Below are 26,918 nucleotides of genomic sequence, written 5' to 3'. Positions count from 1 at the left end.
TTGTTTGTTTGGGTGGGTTGGTTGGTTTGGTTTGGGGTTTTTTGTTTGTTTGTGCTGGTTGGTTGATTTGGTTTGGGGTTTTTTGTTTGTTTGTGCTGGTTGGTTGATTTGGTTTGGGTTTTTTTTGTTTGTTTGAGGGTTTTTAAGGGTTTAAGGTCCAGAAAATAGATTTTTAATTCTATTAACTTGCCACAAATATGTGTAAAAAAAAAATAATTGTTCATCTACTAAAGGTTTAATAGTCCTTCCTCTAAAGCTTTAATTTTCTTCCTCTAAAAGGGTAATAGTTCTTTAAAGCTTTAATTGTTCTTCCTCTAGAGGTTTTGCTTATGGCTGGACATAGAGTATCTGGTGTGTATAGTACCTGGACTTGCTGGGTGAGCTGGATGGAAGGAAAGCAGCTCTTTACATGCTGAAAGATTCCAATTCTGCCACAAATGTCTGCAAGAAAAATTCATTCTTCCATCAAAGCCAGGAGATAGAGTATCTGGTTTCTCTTAGTTTGGAGTTGCTGGGTGAACTGGGTGGAGCTAGCTCAGTCCTTCCAACTGCTGCTCCGAGCAGGAGAGAGCAGAATTTGTGTGTTTTCATTTTCAGACGTGAAACGCAGCATCTTGCCCAGGACACTTTGGAACTATGACTGAAATGTCCCATTTTAAGCTGTGCATTTCCTACAGGGCAGCTCCAGAGCCTGCCCTCTGTTATTGTCATGTATACCCCTGCTGAGGGTGGGGTGGGGGGAACCCCAAACCCCACACGAACACGACGACAAACCCAACCGAAACAGCAGAAAACATAACCTAAGGAAATAAAGCCAAAACCTGTGGAAATCTTCTCATGTGAGCGGCATAATAGCACTTCAAATGGCCCCTTTCTGTCAGGCACTGTAACCATCACAGCCCCATTTCTGCTGCAGTCAGGTGAACTGTCAAAGAGCTATTACGGTTGGCTGCATAGAATGCTGAGGAAAGACAAATCTCTGCAATTTTCTCCTCGGACAATAAATGCTTCTTTGGGTGCCTTTAGGTTTTTCCTATACAATATTTGGTGAAGCAAAAAAAAAAAAACCAAAACCCAAACCAAACAAAGAAAGTTTTAAAATCTGTGTGTTTTTCCCCCTTCCTCATGGTGGGTTTTATTTGTTCTTTGCATGCAAGAGGCTTTATTTGGGCTGCAACCTTTGCTCTGGGTGTGCAGCTCTTTGATGGATGCACATTAGCATTCCAGTCTGGGGTAAGATTTATATGTGTGTGTGTGTGTGTGTGTATATATATATATATATATATATATATATATATATATATATTTAACCTTTTTTAATACCTAATGTAGCTTTTTATATATTTACCTCTTTAATATATATATATTTTAATCTTCTTTTTGATACCTCATAGAGCTTTATATCTATTTTTGCTTTTTTAATATCTATTATATCTATTTTTTTATCTTTTTTAATACCTAATGGAGCTTTATATATATTTACTTTTTAAATATATATATTTATCCTTTTTTTTGGATACCTCATAGAGCTTTATATCTATATTTTTACCTTTTAAAATACATTTTTTTTCTCTTTTTTAATGCCTAATGTAGCTTTATATATATTTTTTTACATATATATATAAAAATATTTTTAATGCCTAATGTAGCTTTATATATATTTTTTTACATATATATACATTAAAATCTTTTTGAATGCCTAATTTCACAGTATCAATTTAGCTTTATATTTTTTTTACTCTCTCTCTATATATTTATCTTTTTTTGATACCTGATGCAGCTTTGTACATCCATTTTTAATTTCTTTAACATATATTTTTCCTTTTTGCCACCTCATGAAGCTTTATACATATACCTTCACTTTTTAATACATATTTACTTGCTAATATAGATTTCTTTCTCTTTTTTTGACCCCTAATGTAGCTTTGTGCACACATTTTTACCTCTTTTAATATACATTTATCTTTTTTGGTACCCAATGAAGCTTTATACACATATATTTACTTTTTAATATGTATTCACTTGTTAATATTATTTATTTATCTCTTTTGATGCCTAATGTAGCTTTACATATAAATATTGACTTTTTTGTTACACATTTATCTATCTTTTTTAATGCCTAATCACAGAATCCCCAAGGTTGGAAGAGACCTCAAAGATCATCAAGTCCAACCCTGATGTAGCTTTATATATATATATACATATTTGCTTTTAAATACATATCTATTCATCTTTTTTGATACCTAATGTACCTTTATATATATTTTTTCCTTTTAAAATATTTTTAACCATTTATTTAATACCTAATATAGCTTTTTAGATACATATATATATATTTACTTTTTTCCCCATCCCCCCCTTTCCTGATACCTAACGTAGCTTCCATCAGATATTTAAGGCGGTCTGGTAGTGTGTGGAATATTTAACACAGGGTTCCTAGAGGGTTAAAAAAGAGGGGGAAAATGGGGGCCACCCACACAAACAATATAGACACAAACACATAATAATCATAATAATAATAATAAATAAAAAGAATTAAATGGATGAGTCAAAGCTAATAGTGATCACAGAATAAACAGATATAGATATAGATATTCAATGCGCTTAGGCTGCTGCAAATCCTGCGTGCTCAGGAGGGGCTGCGTGGTCGTGATGCAGGCTGCAGCGCCTTCTGATAAGCCTTATCTCATAAATAAATAAAAAAGACCCAGGGATGACGTGCTCCTGAAAGGTTTGCTTTGGTTTCTTTCTGTTGGTGTTTTTTTTTAATCCTCTCCTTTGGAGGGGGAAGGATTTTGTCCATCCTGGTGAGCTGCTGTCATCTAAGCAAAACGGGGGTTTGATTGCGCCTCTCGGCCGCTTAATAAACACGTGGCTGGCAGGAGCCACAAGGAGGTTTCTTGCTGCTTGTTTTTCCCCCCCCCCACCCTTTCAATAAAAAATTAAAGGTGTTTCAGGAGTGACCTTTGCTCTGTTTGAGTCATCTCCCTTTCTGCTCGCTGCGATTTGCCTTGCTGATCAGCAGCGCAGGCTGGGATTCTTATGGCCATAGGAAGAGTGCGAACCACAGCTCCTGCCTTAAAATAGTCTGGGTGAAAAATTAAGTTGGATTTTTTTTTTTCAAGTGCCTTAGAATTAAATTATTTGGCTTTGGGTTTATTTTGTTTTGGGTTTATTTTTTAAGCTGCTTAAAAATAAAGTTGAATTTCATCAAGTTCCTTAAAAATCAGGTTGGAATATTTTTTCTGGTTGAATTTCTTCAAGTTCCTTTAAAAATTGAGTTGAAAATTTCTTTTAAAGTGCCTTAGAATTAAATAGGATTTTTTTTGTCCTTAAATTCCTTTACTCTAAAGTTGGATTTCTTCAAGTTCCTTAAAAATTAAGTTGGAAATATTTTTTTTTTTGGTTGAATTTCTTCAAGTTCCTTAAAAAATAAGTTGGATTTTTTTTAAAGTGCCCTAGAATTAAATTGGAATTTTTTTCTTCCTCCCTTAAGTTCCTTTAAAATAAAGTTGAATTTCTACAAGTTCCTTAAAAATTAAGCTGGATTATTGATTTTTAAAGTGCCTCAGAAAGAAATTGGATTTTTTTTTTCCCCTTAAGTTCCTTTAAAATAAAGTTGAATTTCCTCAGGTTCCTCAAAAAATTAAGTTGGAATTTTGTTTTAAAATGCCTTAGAATTAAATCCCCCCCCCCCCCCCCCCCCTTAAATTCCTTTAAAATAAAGCAGAATTTCTTCGAGTTCCTTAAATATTAAGTTGGGAATTTTTTTTTCTGGTTGAATTTCTTCAAGTTCCTTAAAAATTAAGTTGGAAATTTGCTTTAAAGAGCCTTAGGCTTAAATTGGACTTTTTTCCCCCCCCTTAAGTTCCTTTAAAATAAAGTTGAAATCCTTCAAGCTCCTTAAAAATTAAGTTGGGATATTGATTTTGAAAGGGCCTTAGAATTAAATTGGATTTTGTTTCTTAAGTTCCTTCAATCTAAAGTTGAATTTCTTCAAGTTCCTTAAAAATTAAGTTGGAAATTTGTTTTAAAGTGCCTTAGGATTAAATTGGATTTTTTTTTTCCCCTTAAGTTCCTTTAAAATAAAGTTGAATTTCCTCAGGTTCCTCAAAAATTAAGTTGGAATTTTGTTTTAAAATGCCTTAGAATTAAATTAGCTTCCCCCCCCACACACTAAATTCCTTTAAAATAAAGCAGAATTTCTTCGAGTTCCTTAAAAATTAAGTTGGGAAATTTTTTTTCTGGTTGAATTTCTTCAAGTTCCTTAAAAATTAAGTTGGAATATTGATTTTTGAAGGGCCTTAGAATTAAATTGGATTTTGTTTCTTACGTTCCTTCAATCTAAAGTTGAATTTCTTCAAGTTCCTCAAAAATTAAGTTAGAAATTTGCTTTAAAGTGCCTTAGAATTAAATTGGATTTTTTTCCCGTTACATTCCTTTAAAATAAAATTGAATTTCTTCAAGTTCCTTAAAATTAAGTTGGATTATTGTTTTTTTTAAGTGCCTTAGAATTAAATTGGATTTGTTGTTTTTTTAAGGTCCTTAAAAATGGAATTCAGTTGAGAAGTTGAATTTCTTCGAGTTCCTTACAAAAATTCCCAACTTAATTTTTAGAGTTCCTTAAAATTAGGCCATTGGTGGGGTGTGTGTGGTGTATTTTTTGTGTTTTGAGTTATTTAAGTTGGATTTTAGTCCAATTCCTTAAAAAACATCTTTCATTTTAAGAACCTTAAAAGCTCCCAATTGAATCTTAAGGAACTTGAAGAAATTTGACTTTATTTTGAGGGAATTTTGGGGAGGGTGGGGGGGGAGGGGAGGGAAATCCATCTTAATTTTAAGGAACTTGAAAAGAAATCCCAACCTCATTTTAAAGTTCCTCTAAAGGAAGTCAGATTTGTGCAGCTCCCAATAAAATGAAGTCACTTGATTTTTTAAACACCTCAACAGGAAGTTGAATCATTATTATGGTTTTAAAACTTACTGAAAATGAAGTTGGAGCTTTTGGAAGTTGTTTAAAATCAAGATAATTGCTTTTTGGTTTTTTCAAATTCAATTCATTTATTAATGTTTATTTTTAAGCTCCTTAAAATGAAGTTGTTGGCTTGGTTGGTTTGTGGGTTGCTTGTGGGTTGCCTTGGGGTTGCTTGTGGGTTGCCTTGGGGTTGCTTTGGGGTTGCCTTGGGGTTGTTGTGGGTTGTTTCTGGGTTGTTTTTGGGTTGTTTGTGGCTTGCTTGTTGATTTATTGTGGAGTTTTATTAAGTTCCTTAACATTTAATTGGATTTTCCCCCCTCTCCCAAGTTCCTTAAAATTAAGTTAGATTTATTTATCTTTATTTTTTTAAAGTTCTTTAAGATAGATTGGGATTTGTTTGTTTACTTTTATTTGTTTGTTTGTTTCTTCTGGCCATGATTTTGGGTAACGTTTGAGACCTTTCAAAGGAAGGCAGAAAGCAGTCCTGGGGTTTATTTATAACTCTATTGCTTCACCAGCGAATTTCCTCCTAGCAACTGTCTAAGCAGTAAAATGCTATTAAAGACATCCTTTACATTTAATCCAGTGCTGCATTAGAGTAGAAACCGAGCAGAAGTCTCTGGGTTTTTATTCTTTTAACAAATAAGCTTTTAATTTGATGCCTCTTTCTGGCAATAGCTTTATTCACTTCACTCCTTCCCGTGTGGCGTTCAGGATGTAGCCCCACAACCAAGCTGAGCAGACCTAGGGCATGGTCTCTCTCCCAGAGTGTTTAACATTTATGGTTGAAAATTCCATTTTGGAGCATTCCTGGGAAAATAATTTGATAGGATGCAGCTTAACCAGAGGGAACCCAGCCCTTAGTCACAGAGTTTGCTTCTGCTCTTTTCAATAGGTGGTGTTGCTGGGGAGGAGTTTTTCCTCTGTGTTAAATTGGTTCTTCCTGACTTCTTTTTTTTTCCACCTTCATGGAAAAAAAAATAAAAGGAAGACAAAGCTATTGGAATATTATCTATCATCTATTTCTTTATTTAGGGGTAGTTAGTTTATTTACCTTTATTAGAGGTAGTTAATTTATTTACCTTTTTTAGAGGTAGTTAATTTATTTACCTTTTTTAGAGGTGGTTTATTTTATTTACCTTTTTTAGAGGTGGTTTATTTTATTTACCTTTTTTAGAGGTAGTTAATTTATTTACCTTTTTTAGAGGTGGTTAATTTATTTACCTTTTTTAGAGGTAGTTTGTTTATTTACCTTTTTTAGAGGTAGTTTGTTTATTTCCTTTTTTAGAGGTAGTTAGTTTATTTACCTTTTTTAGAGGTAGTTAATTTATTTACCTTTTTTTAGAGGTGGTTTATTTTATTTACCTTTTTTAGAGGTGGTTAATTTATTTACCTTTTTTAGAGGTGGTTTATTTGTTTGTTTTTTTTAAGAGGTAGTTTATTTATTTACCTTTTTTTTTTTAGAGGTAGTTTATTTGTTTACTTATGTAGAGGTAGTCCAGCTTGGAAAACACTGGTTTTTGCAAGCTGATTTGCTTCTGCATTTTGTTCATAATAAAGCAGCAGAATATCACTCATTTTCTGCCTATCTGCTAGTCTGGACAAATCAAGGTGACAATCCATGGTTAACTCTGTCAGGCCCTTTGTCCTGCTGCTTCTGTGGATGGCAATACAATGGGAACAAAGTGGAATATATAACCATCCAGCTGCCTTGTTGTGACAGCTCAGCCCCGTGCTCCAGCCCCTGTTTGCCTATCGATAGCTGGGTCCAGGAGGTGACAATGCAAATCATGGGAGAGAGCTTCCCTGCGAAACAAAAAGAATCACAGCGAGAGGGGGGGCGGTGGGGGTGGGGAATAACAATAATAAAATAAAATCATCAGGCTGGCCTTGGAAAAGAGAAACTCCTGGCAAGCCCTGGTTTGGGACCAGTCGCTGCGAGGAGATGGAGGTGCTGTGGTTTTAACCGCGGTGTGCTGCAGGTAGGCTCGAGCGGCGCAGCCGATCCCACGGCGAGACGCTCGCAGGGCTCTGCCTCGCCGCCACTTTTAAGGCAGTTTATATTTCATTTAAGCACACAATTAATCATCTTTACAGTGCCGAGGCGACCGGCCTCAGCAGCGTTATTTAATTAAAGTGGAAATTATTGTACAGTAAATAGAGGCTTCCAACTAGCCAGGCCAAATTAAACGCTGAGGTCTATTTCTTACCCGCGGTGCTTCCAATTTAAATGCTCCTCCGAAAGGTTACACTTCACGGGCTGAAATCATTTTTATGTTCTAACTGTTGCTGAACCCAAAGATCAACTGCACATGAGCCCTCTGCCTCTCCTGAGCTGGAGGAACATGGCCACATTATCTATATTTCTCCTACTGCATTTCCTATTAGTGATTTTTATGACTGATGCCTTCTTTTAAGCATCAATTTTGGTTTTTTCCCCCTCCCAGTACTTTGCCTCTTCTGTCATGGCAGCCCAGAGCTGCTTTGCAAAAATAAAAGGGGGAGGGAAAAAAAAAAGAAAGAAAACAAAAAATAGAGGGAAAATTAAAGGAAGAAAGAGAAGGAATTAAAAAAAAAAAAAAAAAAAGAGGGAAAAAAGAAAAAAAAGAACAAAAAGAAAAAAAAAGATGAAGAAAGATTAAAAAAAGAAGAAGAAGAAAAGGGAGAAAAATGAGAAAAGGAAGAAGAAAAAAAAGAAGATAAAGAGGTAGAAATAAAAAGGGAAAGAAGAAAGGGAAAGGAAAGAAGAAAAAAAGAAAAGAAGAAAGGGAAGGGAAAGAAGAAAAAATGTAGGAGAAAAGGAAAAAAAGAAGGAAAAATGAAGAGAAAAAAATGAAGGAAAATAAGAAAAAAGGAAAAAAGAAGGGGAAAAACAGAGAAAAAGGGGGGAAAAAGGAAAAAAAGGAAGCAAAATTAACAGAGGAAAAAAAGGAAGGGAAAAGGAAGGAAGAAGAAAAGGAGAAAAAAGGAAAAAAGAAAAAGAAGAAAGAATGGGAGAGGGGAAAAAAAGAGCATAGAAAAGGAGAGGAAAGAAAAAATAAAAAGAGATGAAAAAAACAAAAGAAGAAAAAGGAAGGGAAAAAGGAGGAAAAAGACTCTTTCCTCCATTTTGTTTCAGTCTGGTAATGAAGCAATTAGCCAACAAAATGGAGGCGCTCCGCTTCGCTTCTCCTCCTGCATCACACCTTGGGTGGCTCTTACCTGAGCGCAGGCAGCAGGCGCAGCCCTGGTGAGGCTGGCCCCTGGAGAGCCATCCGGTGCTGGCCCAGAAGTGGCCACCACTCAGGGGCCCCTTGGGAGGAGGGAGACCTTCCCAGTGGGAGAATTCCACCTGGCGCCTGCGCTACCTGCAAATCCCCCAGCTGAGCTCCTTCTCCAGCTTTTACTCCCTCCTCAATTTCCCAACGACATGACGAGGTGTGGTGGGGCTCAACCTGCCAGGGGTGGAAGCATCTTTGCTTTTGCACCTCTGGTTTTTGCTTTTAAACAGAAGAGAAGAAGCCAACCCAAGGCCAGGCCAAGCCAACCCAAGCAGATACTTGCTGTCTCTTGCAGCTTGCTGCAGACCATTCACAACCTGTCCAGCAAGGATCAGACCAGAAACAGTCTTCAGTCCTATCATAGCTCTAATGAGCTCCAGCTTCCTGAGTGCTGGAAAACCTCTCAGCCATTAGGTCAGATCTTATGCAGGAAAAGCAGAAGGCACTTTTTGGGGGAAGGGTTTCCCCCTTTTTTTTCTTACCCTTTCCCCCTTTTTTACCCTCCTCTTTTCTTTTTTCCCCTCCTTTTTCCCATTTCCTTTTTGCTCCCTTTCCCCCCCTTTGTCTTTTTTTTTTCTATTTTTTAATCTTTTTTTTTCCCTTTTTTCTTTCCCCCATCTTCCCTCCCTTTTGTTCTTTTTTCTTTCCTTTTTTCCTTTTTGTCCTGTTGTTCCTTTCCTCCCCTGCTTATTTTCCTCCTTTTTCCTTTTTCCCTCTTTTGTTTTTCCCACACTTTAGTTCTTTCTTCCCCTTTCCCCCTTCTCCTCTCCCCCCCCTTTCCCTTTTTTCTCCCTTTCCCCCTTTTTTTCTCCCTTTTCCCCTCTTTTCTCCCTTTCCCCTTTCTTTTCCCCTCTTTCCCCTTTCTTTTCCCCTCTTTCCCCTTTCTTTTCCCCTCTTTCCCCTTTCTTTTCCCCTCTTTCCCCTTTCTTTTCCCCTCTTTCCCCTTTCTTTTCCCCTCTTTCCCCTTTCTTTTCTCCCTTTCCCCTTTCTTTTCTCCCTTTCCCCTTTCTTTTCTCCCTTTCCCCTTTCTTTTCTCCCTTTCCCCTTTCTTTTCCCCTCTTTCCCCTTTCTTTTCTCCCTTTCCCCTTTCTTTTCTCCCTTTCCCCTTTCTTTTCTCCCTTTCCCCTTTCTTTTCCCCTCTTTCCCCTTTCTTTTCTCCCTTTCCCCTTTCTTTTCTCCCTTTCCCCTTTCTTTTCTCCCTTTCCCCTTTCTTTTCTCCCTTTCCCCTTTCTTTTCTCCCTTTCCCCTTTCTTTTCTCCCTTTCCCCTTTCTTTTCTCCCTTTCCCCTTTCTTTTCTCCCTTTCCCCTTTCTTTTCTCCCTTTCCCCTTTCTTTTCTCCCTTTCCCCTTTCTTTTCTCCCTTTCCCCTTTCTTTTCTCCCTTTCCCCTTTCTTTTCTCCCTTTCCCCTTTCTTTTCTCCCTTTCCCCTTTCTTTTCTCCCTTTCCCCTTTCTTTTCTCCCTTTCCCCTTTCTTTTCTCCCTTTCCCCTTTCTTTTCTCCCTTTCCCCTTTCTTTTCTCCCTTTCCCCTTTCTTTTCTCCCTTTCCCCTTTCTTTTCTCCCTTTCCCCTTTCTTTTCTCCCTTTCCCCTTTCTTTTCTCCCTTTCCCCTTTCTTTTCTCCCTTTCCCCTTTCTTTTCTCCCTCTTTTTGTCTCCCCCTTTTCTCCCTTATTTTTTATTTTTTTCTTCTTTTTTAACTTTTTTAATGCACTGCTGCCATGTCTGCACTTTTTTTTTATTTTAAATTGCATATTTATCAGGTGATGAATTATTTATGAGCTGAAAAGGAAGGAGGGGGAGAAGACTGGAAGGGGAAGGAAGAGTGAGAAAACATACGCTTGGGCCGAGGAATACCTTAAATGAATCCACTAACCAAGTCTTTGGAAGGATTACTTATGGCTGCTTTCCACCCTCCCCGTTTTGCGGTGTCCCTTTTGCACCTCTGCTGCTCCCCAGCTCTTCCCTTTGTGTGGTCACTTGCTTGGGTTTGGTTGGCTTTGTCAAGGAGCAGGAAGGGATCTGGGGGGGAGGCAGAGCTGCTCCTTTGCCACGGAAATGCACGGAGAGTTTCTTTGGCTTCTAAAGTAGAGGGTGTTTAATAAATATTAATCCTTCAACTGTCAGCCTGAATTATTGTCCAAAAAATAAAAAAAAAAACAGGAAAAAAAAAAAAGAAAAAAGACAAAAGAAGAGGCTGACAGATTGAGGATTAATGACATGTTTCATAAATCAGAAATCAGCTCTCAGCAGAATGTCCAAAGCAGGGATGGAGAGCAGACCTGGTTTGTACCTTCAGACCAGCTGAACGTCCCAACTCTGCCAGACCTGAGCTCAGGCTCAGGGAGAAAATGAAAACAAACCTCCTGCAAACACACCTCCTGCTCCTCAAGCACCAGGATCTGACACCCCAGAGCCTTTCTTCTTTAGGCTCTGCCTGTACCAAAATAGCAAGGATGTCTCAGACACCAGATAATTTGATTAGACAGAGGCAGAGCTGTAGTCTCTTTTCTTTTTTTTCTGTAGTCTCTTTTCTTTTCCTTTTTTCTTTTTTACTTTATTTTTTAAACTCAGAGGAAAATTGGGGGAGGCAAAACAATTCCTGCTCCGACATCTCCACGTTGTACCTTCCCCCTCTGGAAAAGGCGACGGCAAGCTGAAGGCTCAGCCTTCCGAGGGGGGAAATTGTTCAACGTGGGAGCTGCCTCCTCCTCCTCCTCCTCCTCCTCCTCCTCAAAAAAAAAAAGCAGATAACAAAAATATTTCCAGTATCAATTATGCATTAAGGGAAATATGTTTGTGTAAAACAAGGAGCAGGGATTTAATCTGAGGTGACAGCATTTTTAGGGGAGGCTAATGTGTGTCAGAAAATATCGTGTACCCTCTTTAATCAAACTCATGATCCCCCCAGCTGAATGACTGCTCCAAAAGCTGATTTTACTGCAGTTTCTAATTCATTAGGAGCAAATCTCTCTCTCTCTCTCTCTCTCTGCTTCCCTCTCTTATATTTCTTTTTTTTTCCCCCTTCTTTTATTTTTTTGAGGTCATTAAGGGAAAAACCCAACTGTAAGATCAGATCTCTGTTTTTTTTTGGGGGGGGGGGTGGGGGTGGCTGAACCAAAGCAAGCAGCCGCCTGGGGGTCGCCCTCCTCGCTGTCGGCACAGAGGTCCCCACCATGAATCTGGGCTAGCAGAGTGTATAAAAATGTTGAGCTTAATCACTCCCTAATGACAGCGACTTATGTCCTTAGTGCAGTCGATTTGTTTCCTGGGTTTTTAAAAGTAGATTATTTCCATGGTGCAGGCTTAGTGTAAGCTGTTGAGAAACCACAAGCACTGCACTTCAGCCTGAGTTTGGGACGTTGGCCAAGGGTAATCTGATTAAAAGGCCATCTATTGATTTATTTATTTATTTATCGAGAATGTTTTGGTTGGGTGTTTGTTTCTCCCCCCCCCAACATTGTGGTGCTTTGAAAATTCTGTGCAGGCAGAGAGAGGAAGGCCAGAGGGAAAAATAAAGCTAATTGTTTTGTTTGGTAGTTTGGTCGTTGTTGTTGGGGTTTTTGTTGTGGTTTGGTTTGGTTGTTGTTAGGTTTCTGTTGTTGGGGTTTGGTTTGGTTGTTGTTGGGGGTTGTTTGGTTTGGTTTGGTGGTGGTTGTGGGTTGTGTGGTTTGGTTGTTTTGGGGGGGTTTGTTGTGGTTTGGTTTGGTTGTTGTTAGATTTTTGTTGTGGTGGTTTGGTTTGGTTGTTGTTGGGGGTTTTGTTGTGGTTTGGTTGTTGGGGATTTTGTTGTTGTGGTTTGGTTGTTAGGTTTTTGTTGTTGTGGTTTGGTTTGGTTGTTGGGGGTTTTGTTGTAGTTTGGTTAGGTTGTTAGGTTTTTGTTGTGGGTTTGGTTGTTAGGTTTTTGTTGTTGTGGTTGGGTTTGGTTGTTGTTAGGTTTTTGTTGTGGTTGGGTTTGGTTGTTGTTAGGTTTTTGTTGTGGTTTGGTTTGTTGTTGTTGGGGTTTTGTTGTGGTTTGGTTTGGTTGTTGGGGGTTTTGTCGTGGTTTGGTCGTTGGGGATTTTGTTGCTGTGGTTTGGTTGTTAGGTTTTTGTTGTTGTGGTTTGGTTGTTGGGGATTTTGTTGTGGTTTGGTTTGGTTGTTTTTTGTTGTGGTTTGGTTGTTGTTAGGTTTTTGTTGTTGTGGTTGGGTTTGGTTGTTGTTAGGTTTTTGTTGTGGTTTGGTTTGTTGTTGGGGGTTTTGTTGTGGTTTGGTCATTGGGGTTTTTGTTGTGGTTTGGTCATTGGGGTCTTTGTTGCGGCTTGGTTTGGTTGTTGTTGGGGTTTTTGTTGTTGTTCTTTGGGTTGGTTTGGTGGTTGCTTTGTATGGGGTTTTGCAAACGTTTTTCTTTGCCTGGGCAGCAGTCAGGGCGTGATAAGCAGCGTCACTGGAGTGATTCTCTTCGACAGTCCTTGCAACTGGATAAACAAAGCACCGTCAGTAACACATCTGTTACAGACCCACAAGCAAATTCACGACCTGTTTCATGCAAGGTTTGTTTGGGGGTTTGGTTGTTTGGGGTTTTTTCCACCACCCCCCCTTGTTTGCACTGTCTTTAATCACATTTGCTTGCTGCAGAGGTGTGAGGTTCTGAGGCCTTGCTTTTAGCTGGAGGAAGGGCAATGCTTCCCCCCTTTTTCTTCCCCCCTCTCCTCCTGCAGCTTCTCTCTTTCCGTGACGTGACATTTATAAGCGCTCCGTGCGGCAGAAGTGGTTATTTGTGATGTGCTCCAAGAACCAGTGTTGGGTACCATATTCCTGAGAAGTTTAGCAGCTGGATGTTGTTAAAAGATAATTATCCTATCTCGAATCTGGGATTCCTTATCAGAGCTAGAATGTAATACTAATTAAATATGTCATGTTTGCACACATCAGAACGCGCTCAAAAGATCTGCTCCTGGATCGTTTGCCTTATTGAACTACTTCCATATCCTCCTGCAGCACCGAAAGCAGGGAGGAAAAGGCAGCAGCTTTCTCTCTCTGCCCTTCTTCCCAGCCCTGTCCTGCTCTTGAGTGGCAAGTTCAGGCTGGTCTCCACACATGCTGATGGTACAGGGCTGCTTACAGCAAGACAGATCTGTTCCTGGTTCTTTGGCCTTGTTGAACTACTTCCATATCCTCCTGCAGCACGGAAAACAGGGAGGAAAAGGCAGCAGCTTTCTCTCTCTGCCCTTCTTCCCAGCCCTGTCCTGCTCTTGAGTGGCAAGTTCAGGCTGGTTCTCCACACACACTGATAGTACAGGACCGCTTACAGCAAGACATTTGTATACACGACGCACTTCAAAGTCACCAGGTCCAGGCAGACAGCACAACACATCAGCCTGGCACCAGCTTCTGCTCTGACAGGCAAAATGATATTTGTTTTGTTTTGGGTCCCCCCCACCCTCCCCACACAGGCTATTTTAGTGGGCTTAATAAATATTGAATGACAAGACATGGTTTCTTCTCTTCTCCTCCATCACATGGCCCTCTGGAAGGGGGGAAAAATGTATAATGAATTAAGCTGAATTATATTTCCCAAATCTCTTAATTGCGGCTGCTGACTTGTAAGCAAAGCGAGAGCAAGATGCACCATCAACCTGCTGTGGGGTTTGGTTTGGTTTGGTTTGGTTTTCTCCCTCCCCCACCCCCAGAGGCCTTGGTGATAAAATTACAATCATATTTCCTTCCAAATGGAGGTTTATATTTTGTTTATCTTTTCCCACATAGGTCACAACATCTGCATCTCCCTCAGTGCGTGTTTTCCCCGGCTCTAGGAGCACCTTGTTGTTGTTATTCCCCCAGCCCCCCCCCCGGCTGTCAGCACTTTCAAACTGACAACCCTGTGACTAAAGCAGCCTTTTAGACACATCACTCACTGCTGGCACGGGAGGCAGAGCCAGCTTTGCATCGACTCTTTGTTTTACCTATGGATATACACATCCCACACCCACTCAGCCAGGCATTCAGGCAGCCATGCATGAGCACAGGTAATTACACAACAAAAAAACCCCATCACTTCTTTTCAGCCACGGTTTTCACGATTCTGGGTGTTGCTGGCTGTGTCCCTCTCCAATGTATAGGTGTGAGCTAAAGCCACACGTTAAGCTGGTTTGAAATCTGCTGGATGTGGAGCCATGGAGCAATTCAGCAGCAGCTTTTGCTGCGTGTCCCAGAGCCCTGATGGGCTGAGAAAAGCTTTTCCAGGGCAGTTCAGCTCGGGAGCCTTTGATGCAGTGTTGGGTTTTGGTTTATTTACTGATGTGTGCCTTCAGCAACTGTCACAACTGCTTGGAGCAATGAGATCCAGGCTTTTCCAGTCCCAGTGACCAGCCGGCCTCCCCAGGCATGAAAAACTGCTTCGGGGTAGCTCTAGCCCACAAATTCACTTTGTGTGACCAGGAAAACAGGCAGGAAGGGGAGGAGAGGAGCAGGGGTGGGGGGAGGGTGCAAAAAGGCAGAGAGGCTGAATGAAGGTGTCTTTGTGCCACACTTTATTTGCCGTGTTGTTGCCACCCTTCCTCAGACATGGAAGCAGAATGAATCGAGAAACATCTGTTTGCTCTCACTGTTTACTCTGGATGGGTCACCACAGCCCTGCTTTCTGCCACACCGAGGACTGCCAAGCCTTTGGGGTTTGATCTTCAAACTCAGCCTATACCTTTGGTTCTGGTTTTTTCCTTTTAAGGCTGAATTTTCTGCCTCTTAAAAATGAGACGTTCAAGCCCCCCAAAGCTGACCTGCTGTCACGGGGAAACCATTAGAAAAGAAGAAGATTTCTTGCTAGCCAAGAACACCTGTGATTCTGTGTTGCTTTCCAGAGCACAAAGCCCTACAGATGTGCTCTTTCTTCCAGCCTAAAACGCCTCTGATCCATAAGAAGCTCCAATCCTTCCTTTTTCTTTTCTTTTTCCTTTATTTTTTTTTTCCCTTTTCACCCCCAAAAGAGAAAAAGGAGAGAGAAAGAAAGAAAGAAAGAAAATTATGCACCATCAGCTCAGCTGCTCTCTGCTGCTTCTTTCAAAAGCTGAGGATGTTGCTGTTTAACATAAAACCTTGTGACCTTCCCACCGCGGCTGCTTTGAAACGCCAAGCTAGTTAATGATGCAAATTGCAAACAGAGGGAAAACATCAGAAGAACCTGTCTGGAAATTAGTGTGTTTGACTGAAAATTAGCAAGCTTAATCGAACCTGCAGGAAGTGGCTGTTTCTGTTCAGGGTCCTGCCGCAGAGCTTTTGTCCATCGGGGCTGTGCTCCCAAGTTTATGGAGCCTTCAAAGGTGCAAGAATTCAGGCTCCGTGTAACACCCACCTCAGAGTGCTCCTGACTGATTTGCTTCTATTTTACCCTAAAATCCCTCATATCTTAAGCAATAATTAGCTTTGGATCAGACCCGATCAGGGTTCAGGTCCTCACTTCCTTAGACCTACAAAGCGATGCTCAGCTGGTGTAACTGAGGGCAGGATGCGTGCAGGGATGGTGCTTATCCGCTCATCCAAGCATGGAGGGGACCCTCCACAAACAGGCTGCTTTCTTTTTTGGTGAGGAAGAAAGACCTCAGCTGCCCATGTCACCCTCCTCTATAGCCAGAGGATTTGCATTGAGAGGGGCTCCTGGGGCAGGGTGATTAAGACGAAGGAGTGGGAAGGCCAAGCGGCTGCTGGCGGAAGCAAAGTGCCTCCCTCAGCCTGTGCCCATCCTCACCACTCTGCAAAAGCATCCTGGCCAGAGGATCTTTGCTCTGTTTATTCTCTCTGAGGTCTCACTGCCAGGTCTCTTCAGGCACAAAGTGGGGGTAATCCACTGGGTTTTGCAGGGAAGGGGAAAACAAAGCCACTGCTCCAGGTCCTGCTGGCTCATCTCTATTTTCCTGAATGTATACCTGGCTCTCCTAGCTCATATCCAGAAAGCACAAATTGCCACCAGCAGAAATGTAGGAATTTAAAGGCAGAATGAAGCAGATAAGTCCTGAGTTTGGTTTAGTTTAAAAGCTCTGAATGTGCCAACAAAAAAGAGAGGAGATGGTTTAAAAAGTGCCCACCAGCCACTCTGTCTCCCACCCCTCCACCAGTTGTGAATGGTTAACTGTAATGTCTTGGGCTGAATTTTCCTGGCATTGAGGATGGGGACACTTCACTGGAGGCATCATTTGCCTAAGCCAAGGGTGTGCTTTGAGCTTGCAAGCTCAAGGACTGAAGGGAAAAACAGCTAACTAATAAAAAGCTGTAAGCAGGGATCCACGCAGCAATGCTTCAAAACATTTAAACGGGAGTGCTTGAAATTAGGACTGAAAATCCTCTTCAGGCACAGCCTTCTGAAGGTCCTGACTTTTGCTTTCCCTCCTATCAGTAGGATTTCAGTCACAGGCTGAACACCAACTTGTTTTTGTTAGGGACCCACGTTTGGGCTTTCCTAGCTGGGATTTCAGCACCTTGCTTTAGGTGTTTGTTTCAACGGCAGGTTCTCAATGAAGATAGTGAGAGAGCTTTGTCTGAGGAAGGGGGGGATGAAAATCAGCCTGCTGGTGGTATTTTGTCTGTTGAAAAGAGGTAGTTCCAGAAGTGTAAAGAGATTTTTTTCCCCCCCTAAGCCTCCTAGGAAATTGCTGCAAAAGGAAGGACTAAAACAGTGCATTTGTGGGAGCTGATTAAATCGGATGATGTTTTAGAGCAGAGGTATTTCCATGAATATCTCCATCTTGCCAGGTCCAGACATTTTGTTCTGTTGTGCCCCTGATTTTCAGGTGACTTAACAACATTTAGTTTCATTTTTCTTTCCTTATTTTCATTTGGTTCAGGCACTCCATTCCCAACTGTGTCCACAAGCACAAACCAACCAACACAGCCAGAGAGCCATTCAGGTTTCCAGCAACGGCCAGAGCCCTGCTACAGAGGATTGGCTCTTAGGAAACATAACTAACTATCTGTTCTTCTGCAGGGAGATGTCTGGAACAAAGGAAAAGCTGAGGGAGGAGGTGAATTGCTGCCATTCCACTGCCATGGTGAACCCATTGGCAGAAAGAGCACAGATACAATCCACATCGCTCACGGTCGCTCTTCCAGCGCTGAGATTCCTCTGTCTCTGAACTCCAGGAAGGCTGAAGGTAAAAATGACCCCAAATCCATTTCCTGTTCTTCACCACCCTACTGGCAGGGCCGGGGGGGTCACATCCTTCCCAGGTATCTGTCACAGCCTGATGCTCTGACACCGCTTCTGCGCTCCCTTGGGTCAGAAATGCGACTTCCAGGCAGTAACTCAGGTTGCAAAGGGCTGCACTCGGCCACGAGCTTCTCTTGGGTTCTGTTTTCCTATTTTAGAGGGAAACAAAAGTAGAAATAAATGAATTTATATATATATTTTATCTATATAGGAAGGAACAGTGAGAGGTGTAGGTGCTGAGGGCATTGCTTGCACCGAGTTTGGCTTGGCACAAGCAATGGAGAGAGAGAGTAAAATGCAAATACATATATAATAAAGTATAAATTGATATAATAAAGTGTAAATATAGATAACAAAGTGTAAATATAGATAATAAAGTGTAAATTTAGATAATGAAGTACAAAGTATAAATATATATAAAATATAAATATATATAAGAAAGAATAAATATATATAATAAAGCATAAATATATATATATGAAAGTGTAAATATAGATAATAAAGGGCAAATATATATATATAATAAAGTATAAATTGATATAATAAAGTGTAAATATAGATAAAGTGTAAATATAGATAATAAAGTGTAAATATAGATAATAAAATTAAAATAACTATAATAAAATGCAAATAACTATAAAACAAAATGTAAATACATAAGAAAAGGTAAATATGGAGAATAAAATATAGCCATATAATTTAATGTAAATAAATATAAGATATAAATAAATATAAACAAAACATAAATATAATAAAATGTAAATAACTATAATAGAAATAAACAAATTTAATAAACTATAAATAAATATAATAAAATATAAAGAAATATGAAAAAGTAAACATACAAAATAAAATGTAAATACATAGTCTGAAATTTCAATATATACAATACATTATATATATAGACTATATATAGAATATATTACATGGGATTCTATGTAATTCTATGTAATACAATATAAAAATGCAAACAAGTTATGTAATAAAATGTAAAATATATATATATATATAATAAAATGTAAATATATAGAATGCAATGCAAAAAGATCCTAAAATGTAAAAGGTGGTGGGATAACATTTAAGCATAACTATCATAAACTGCAAATCCAGAGAATAGAGTGCAAAAAACAGCCTAAAAAGTAAAAAAATATATATAAAGGCATTTTTTAAGCATGATAATATTTAAATGTGGAGAACACTAAGTAAAAATAGCATCAGGTGTAAAGAAAACCTATTGAAATGTGAATATGGAATCATAGAATCAATAAGGCTGGAGAAGACCTCAGAGATCACCAAGTCCAACCTGTACAGTGCAAGGAAGGTAAAAATACACCAAAGAAAATGCAGATATGTCCTAAAAAAAAGTCACTGGATGATGAAAAAAAGTCATTAGAGCATAAAAAAAATGCAACTGTAGCTTAAAAAAAAAGGGAGGGGATTTATATGTAAGAAAAAGTAAATATATCCTGGAAATGCAAACATGTCCTGAAAATGGAATGGAATGGAGTGGAATGGAGTAGAATGGAGTGGAATGGAATAGAATAGAATAGAATAGAATGGAATAGAATAGAATGGAATAGAATAGAATGGAATGGAATGGAATGGAATAGAATAGAATAGAATAGAATAGAATAGAATAGAATAGAATAGAATAGAATAGAATAGAATAGAATAGAATAGAATAGAATAGAATAGAATGGAGTGGAGTGGAATAGAATGGAGTGGAGTGGAATAGAATGGAGTGGAGTGGAATAGAATAGAGTGGAGTGGAATAGAATAGAGTGGAATGGAGTGGAGTGGAATGGAATGGGTAGAGTGGAGTGGAATGGAATGGAATAGAATAGAATGGAGTGGAGTGGAATGGAATAGGATGGAATGGAGTGGAATGGAATAGAATAGAATGGAGTGGAATGGAATGGAATAGAATAGAATGGAATGGAATAGAATAGAATGGAATGGAATAGAATAGAGTGGAATGGAGTGGAATGGAATGGAATAGAATAGAATGGAGTGGAGTGGAATGGAATAGGATGGAATGGAATGGAATAGAATAGAATAGAATAGAATAGAATAGGACTGTGAACCTCTCCTAGAAATGTAAGTGGAAATACAATCATATGTAAAAATAAATCTAACCCAACGTAGAACTCTACCTAACAAAAGCCAAGCATGTCTTGAAAGGCAAATATCTGCTCTTCAAATTTCAAACCCTGTCTTCAACCAAATGCAAACATCAATTCAGGTGTTAAAAAATCTCTCCTTAAAGTTTCAAAATCTGCTAATGGGATTTGAATGTCTGTTAAAGAAAGTTAAATATCTCTCAATGAAACTTAAATCTCTGCCATCCAACGTGAATCTCCCCTAAAAATTAACTGCACCCAGAATAACACGTAAATACATCCCTAATGCAATTTAAATAGCTGTCACTGGTTTGGTGTAGTGTAGAGAATGTATATTGTTGTTAGTATTTCTATTCTCTACATGAGAAATGTTATCTGTTTGAACGTTCAGTCCCAGAGCAAAGCCTGCCCACAACACCCAGCCTGTGCTGACACCGGCTGAGCAGGTTGCAAACACACCACTTGCAAATAAGAGCTTTAGTTGGCAATGAAGAAATAGCAACCCCCAGGGTCTGCCCTGGAGAGGTTTAAAATAAATAAATAAATAAGGGAAACAGTAGAGAGATGAGAAATATTTAACAGAGGATAGCTAAAGTGAGGTGAAAGCTTTTCTCTCCTCTTCTCTTCTCGTGGCTGCTTCAGCCTGCGGCTTTCCCAGCAGCGCCTCTACGTGCGCGGCTTCATCCTGGCTGCTCCTGCTGGAATGAAACAATCATGGGGTCACAGGATGGGGATGGTTGTAGGAGATCTTTAAGATCATCAAGTCCAACCATTAACCCAGCCCAGCCAGGTCGCCACCAATAATCAATAGAGAATCCCTCTGCATAAAACAAACGAATCCTGACTGCCCACAGGAAGCTCTTGAGGATCCAAACAAAATATGTCTGCAGCATCCAATCATCAAAAACTCACTGACATCATTGTTTAATCCAGCCCTGCCAGGTCACCACCAATAATCAATAGAGAGTCCCTCTGCATAGAACAAATGAATCCTGACTGCCTGTAGGATACCTCTGTAAATTTAGGATGCAAACAACCATAAAAAACTCACTGACATCATGTTTTTTAACCCAGCCCTGCCAGGTCGCCACCAATAATCAATAGAGAATCCCTCTGCATGAAATAAATTAATCCTGACTGCCCACAGGAAGCTCTTGAGGATCCAAACAAAATATGTCTGCAGTATCCAATCATCAAAAACTCACTGACATCATTTTTTAATCCAGCCCTGCCAGGTCACCACCTATAATAATCAAGAGAGAGTCCCTCTGCATAAAACAAATGAATCCTGACTGCCTGTAGGAAGCTCTGTAAATTCAGGATCCAAACAAAATAGATCTGCAGTATCCAACCAGCACCGAAACCAACAAATCACTGATACCATTTTTTAATCATCTAACACAGAGTGGGGATAAAAAGAAAAGGAAATTGCAGAGATTTGATCTAAATTTGGAGGTAAATGGTGAACAATTTCTTGCTGTTGTTTTATCTGCTGGATGCCTTATTGCTGTTTGAACTTGGAACTCACCCCAGGACAACGCAGGAGTTAATCCCCAAGCCAACGGGGGAGCACTGTGCTCCTTCCCTTCCCACCACCACCACAACGACAAAGCCCCCACCCTTGTGAAAGGTTTGAAAGCAAAGTGTTGGAATGAAGGGGAAGAAATGGCAAGTTTGAGGGGAGAAAACAAAAAACCCAGAATATAGAATTTGTATCTCTCTCAGGTTAACTTAAATCTTGATAGGTCTGAATTCATCAAGCCTGGTTTGAGAGGGTCCAGTGTCAGCTGGAGATTGCATTTACTCTGCTCTTTGGGGGCTTGCTTGATTCCTGACGCTGTGACAGAGAGAAACTTTGCTGTGGAATAGAGCTATGATGACTATTTTTGCTCCCCAAAACACTCTAAATACCACAATTCTATCATTTTAGTCTTTATACGCACAGGGCTCCCCTGGACTTAGTCCTCCAGAAAAAAATTAATCATTCTGGAGCTCTTTATTTGCATCTTCTCTGGGTGGATTCTAGTTGCTGTTCTTCACTTGCACCTTCTCTGGGTGGATTCTAGTTGCTGTTCTTCACTTGCACCTTCTCTGGGTGGATTCTAGTTGCTGTTCTTCACCTCCATCTTCTCTGGGTGGATTCTGCACCTGATCTAGTGTGTCCCTGGCCATGGCAGGAGGGTTGGAACTAGATGATCCTTGAGGTCTCTTCCAACCCTGACAATTCTGTGGTTCTGTGCTGTTCTTTGTTTGCATCTTCCCTGGGTGTTTTCTAGTTATTGTCCTTTATTTGCATCTCCCCTGAGTGGCCTCTAGCTGCTGCTAAAGCTGTTTGTTAACCCTGCATCCTAAATGTTCAACAAAAGAAGAGGCTAAAAAGTGCAAACGAGCCCTCACTGTGAGCTACCTCCCATGGGTGCACCTTGGAGGTGTGTGAAGACTTCAGTAAGAGTATTTTTGTGTCATAGTAGCACATCCTTTGCAGTGCCCTGATACAATCCCACGAGGTATCCTCCTGAGGCAAAGTTTAGTCTCTGGACAGAGAAGAGGCAGGTGCCAAGACCTAGCTGAATGCAGAACTGATTTGCTGTGTCGGGTCCAAGGGGGTCTGAGCAGACAAGGAACGTGGTGGTTTATGTCACATAGAGCCTGCTGCAACAGCATGGTCTTCTAGGGCTGGAGATGATTCAGCAGCAGACTTGGCAGAGTTGAGTTAGAGAATGGTTGGACTTGGTGATCTTAAAGGGCTTTCCCAACTGTGAATATTTCCATGATCTCACAATCCCATGACTTTTGACTTTCTGATTTTATCACTCTCTGGTTTTACGATTCCATGATTCTCTGGGCTTATGATTCTACCATTTTAGGGCTCTCTGGTTTTATGATCTACCATAGCTGCATTTAAAAGTGGATGGTGTGGCCAAATTAGCGAAGTTGAGTGGAGCTGGAATGTGGAACTCCGGAGGAAAAGCTGTGTGCATTCTATACCTCCTGCGTGGGAGAGTCTAAGTGACAGGAAGAGATGGCTCAAATGAAATAGCCCAAGATAAAGGCTCTTCCATTTAGTCATTATTTTTCATTTTTACATCCCTCTGGACTATTTTTTTCCCCCCTTTCCCCCCACCCCCAGACTGCTGAAGGTTCCTACATGCAGACATCATCAGTGGAACAGTTAATTTGCCTCCATGCAATTATCTCTTGCAGTCAGTGGGACTGGAGCCGTGAGTCAGAGTTTGCAAGTTTGTTCTCAGCGTCTTTCTGGCAGGGAGCACCAACATCCTGACTACAAAGTCCAATTTCCCATCTCACCAATCTCAGCCCAGCTTTGCTGAGGAGCTGGTGCTTTTTAAAGCATCCCAAAGGAGATGGTTTGAGTTTGATCAGATAAAGGAAAAGGTTTGAGTTTTATCAGATGAAGGATTTCAACTCTCCAGGGTTTGCCTTTTACCTGGCTCAAGCAGATGAAACTGTCTCTTGAATTCTTTGCACCTTCCAGCTTCTTCCTGAGCCTGTATCAGGCTAAGCCAGCCCAGTAAAAATCTGCTGCCTGCTCTGTCTTGCTCCTTCTGCGAGCAAGAAGAACTTTAGCCTTGCTGATACACTGTCCCCACAGATGGAGTGGATGCAGTTGGCTCTGAGCATCTCACCTCGGGAACAAAGTTTTGCTGTCTGCATTGGTGTTTCAGGACACACAACCCCCTCTCAGTTGTTGTTTCCTCACTTTTTCTTGCCAGAAAAAGAAAGAAAGAAAGAAAGTGTTGTCAACTCCTTTTTTCTTTCCCCTTTTTCTCTCTTTTTCTCAGCTCTCTTGGCTGTGTTTGTCGGGCAAAGATCATCATGCTCTGATTTAGTGTTTTCAAACAAGTGTGCCCTCCAGTGCAGGGCTCTATTGAGAGACAACACAGCCCAGGCAGGAGAGTTCAGCATGGCCACTAATAAAACACAAGTGCTGCTTTGTCAGGCCACGAGTGATTACTTGAACAAGTGCCAACCAAGAAACCAAACATTAGAGCTCAGCTCTTCAGACCCTCAAGACAAAGGGCCAATTGACTTTCCTCATTAGTTTTTGTGCCAAACATGTAAACACTGTTTCCTCTCTGTCTGTGATGCTCAGAACACGCCAGCTTGTTAACATCTTGGGTGGGATGGTGGTTTATGAGCCTGTAAAGACTATTATGTAGTGGTGGGTTTTGTCCTAATTGAAAAGATTGAAAACTGGCATCTTGTGGACATTCTCTTTCTTGCTCTAATAGACTGATGGAGCTGCCTGAAAGCAGCCTAACTTCCACAGGACCTTCCTCTGTGCGCACACACACACACACACACACACACACAAATGCTTTAAAGTGTGGCTAGAATTAGGATTAGCCACAGGCTCATTGAAAACTAAAACTAAAACAAGTGCTAAGAGCAGTTCTGGCTGCAAAAAAACATTGCCTGATGAAAGCCTCTGTAAAGCTGCTGTGCAGTGAGATTTTTTGGGGGGTCTTCCCCCCACCCCCACCCCCCACCCCTTGATATTCTTTGTTTTACACAGCTTTTCTTTTGGGGACCTCTGACATTTTAACTTCCTTTGCATTTTACTCCAATCTTCCTTTGTGTCTAACTGCTGTGTCTGTACAAGATAATGGAACCATTTCAAACCTCCTGAAATGTTTGTGAAAGGCAGGGAATTTTCCTCAGCGTGCAGGGAATGTTTTCCCTCCTGTAGATCTCTCCATCACTCAGGGAGTGACTGGCAGGAAATTGTGCTGAAGTAAAACACTGAGGGTGTCTTGAAGTGGTCACTTGATCCATGACTGTGGGGAGCCACCTTTGTGCAAGGTGGGGAGCCCTAGGAGCTGGCTTCTCTTTTCAGCTTGGTTAATGATATCCATCCTTAGTGCCTGCAGTACTGTGCCCAGTTCTGGTGGTCTCAGCACAAGAAGGACATCTAATTGTTGGAGTGGGTCCAGAGGAGGCCATGAAGAAGATCAGAGGGCTGGAGAACCTCCCCTATGGGGACAGGCTGAGAGAGTTGGAACTGTTCAGCCCGGAGAAGGTTCTAGGGAGACCTTAGAGCAGCCTTCCAGTATCTGAAGGGGGCTGCAGGAGAGCTGGGGAGAGACTTTTTACAAGGGCTTGTTGTGATAGGATGAGAAGGAATGGATTGAAGCTTGAGGAGGGCAGATTTAGGCTGGAGATAAAGAAGAAATTCTTTACAGTGAGGGTAGTGAGATGCTGGAACAGGTTGCCCAGGGAAGCTGTGGCTGCCTTCTCCCTGGAGGTGTTCAAGGCCATGCTGGATAAGACCTTGAACAACTTGGTCTAGTGGAAGGTGTCCCTGCCCATGGCAAGGGATTTGGAACTGGATGATCTTTAAGGTCCCTTCCAACCCAAGCCATTCTGGGATTCCATGATAGGATCATCTAGCTGAAAAGCTGAGTTTACTTTTTTTCCCTCCCCCTCTGCACAGAAATATGATGAGGCTTTGAAAAAGGAGGCTGATCACTAGAAAAAAAAATCCTCCCTGTTTAGCTCATGTTTCCAACTCCAGTTGAAAGAGGTTGATTTGCCAGCCTGTGTCTCTCTGAACATACAACTCACAGAACCTCCCATTCATGAGCCTAACAAGAACTTCATTACTGTCAATGGAGAGACTGGAAGAAAAAGGGACAAGTAAATTATTGTGGATTTCCTTTCAAAGCAGGAGGAGATAAGAAAAGAAAAGAAGAGGAAAAATGGTATTCTGCCATTTTCTTTCACTGTCTCTCTCACACAGAGAGAAATAAATCCTCCCTTTAAAAGCAAGGCTGGAGCACGTGTGGAGCTATCTGCAGGCAGAGCAGCCAGCACGCCGTGTGTCCTGGGAGCTCAGCTGCTGCAGGGCTGGGTGATGCTGCAGGAAAGGAAGGGATTGGTTTCTGGGGAGTGTTGGCAGCCAGTACAGGCACAGGTGGGGCTGATCTTCTCCTTTACACTGAGGTGGAGCTAGAAGGGTGCTCAGCTGGCCAAGAAGCCAACAGCATCTAACAGTGTGGCCAGCAGGAGCAGGACACTGTGCTGGGAACTGGTGAGTTTCGGGAAATTCAAATGTTAGGTTCAGTCTGGGGCCTCTCAATCTGAGCAGGACATTGAGGTGCTGGAGAGTGTCCAGGGAAGGGCAACGAGGCTGGTGAAAGGTCTGGAGAACAGGGCTGGTGAGGAACAGCTGAGGGAGCTGGGGTTGCTAGTGTGAAGAAGAGGAGGCTGAGAGGAGACTTCATTGCCCTCTACAACTTCCAGAAAGGAGGTTGGAGTGAGATGAATGCTGGTCTCTTCTACCTTGCATCAGGGGATAGAATGAGAGGAAATGTCCTCAACTTGTGCCAGGGAAGGTTTAGGTTGGAGATTGGGAAATATTTCTTTGCTGCAAGAGTGGTCAGGGGTTGGCACAGGCTGCCCAGGGAGGTGGTGGAATCACCATCCCTGGAGGTGTTCAAGGAATGTGTGGCCATGGCACACGGGGCCATGGTTTAGAGGGCACAGAGGTGGTGTGTCGATGTCTGGACTTGATCTTAGAGGCTTTTTCAACCTTAATGAGTCTATGATTCTGTGATTCTGGGTGAGCCTAAGGAGAAGGAATGTTTGTTGAGCTGGAAAACATATGTGTGGAATCTAATAGCATCCAATACAACATCTAACAGCCAGACCACAGACTGGTGAGGCTGCACTTTAAATACAGTTCAGTTTGGGCCACAAGAAGGACATTGAGGTGGGCAGGAAAGCTGGGTCTGGAAGACAAGCGTTATGAGGAGCACTCTGTATCAAATGCTGCATTTGAGGCTTGTTTCAAAACTCCTCTCTGCCAAGTTTCCCTTAAAGCGAGAGTCATTTCCAAAGCGGTTTCCAATAGCCACACACTTCTGATTGCCCAGTGTTCAGGGTGAGTACTTCAATAACGTTTCAAAATGTGGTTCAGAGTCTTTCTGACACCCCAGCACTCTGGAATTTCAGCAATTGAGGCTGACCTCCAGCACCCTGCTCACAAATCCCTGGAATCGATTGCGCCGCAGAAAGCAAAACCAGCTGCAGAGCTGCTGCTGAGGGGAAGATTGGTGAGCAGGGGATCAGTGATCTTTTGCTGCCAAGTTCATCAAGGCAGAATCATGAGCTCATGATAGACCACATCAGCAGAATGACACTCCATGGCTGGAATTGGTCTGAAAGGTCTTTTCCAGCCTTAATGGTTGTGTGATTCTGTGAGACTCTTAGCATTTCGATGTGTAAGCCAAGACCAAAGCTCTGACCTTTCAGGGCCAGTGAAATGGATGCAGGGATTGTGGAAGAGATGTCACTTCTTCTCCTGAGTCTGTAAATAGAGAGATAGGGTCACTGTGTGCCAGAGGCACCAGCCCAGATGTGTTAAGATG

The 26,918-nt window shown here is 41.2% G+C and overlaps 1 long non-coding RNA gene across 2 annotated transcripts in view; it reads left to right on the top strand.

The window, feature by feature from the left end:
- The first annotated feature begins 17,189 nt into the window (after window positions 1-17,189).
- Window positions 17,190-26,918, top strand: part of LOC137453322 (uncharacterized) — a 39,331-nt gene continuing 29,602 nt past the window's right edge. For both annotated transcript variants that reach the window (XR_010990323.1, XR_010990322.1), the window contains exon 1: window positions 17,190-17,351. This is a non-coding gene — a long non-coding RNA (uncharacterized lncRNA). The remainder of the gene's footprint in view (window positions 17,352-26,918) is intronic.

This window comes from Melanerpes formicivorus, unplaced genomic scaffold (assembly GCF_026170545.1).
Source record: "Melanerpes formicivorus ecotype bairdi unplaced genomic scaffold, bMelFor1.0.p_v2 SCAF_65, whole genome shotgun sequence".
NCBI lineage: Eukaryota > Metazoa > Chordata > Aves > Piciformes > Picidae > Melanerpes > Melanerpes formicivorus.
Note: the sequence above shows the minus strand (reverse complement) of the source record. Positions and strands in the feature narration are given on the sequence as shown.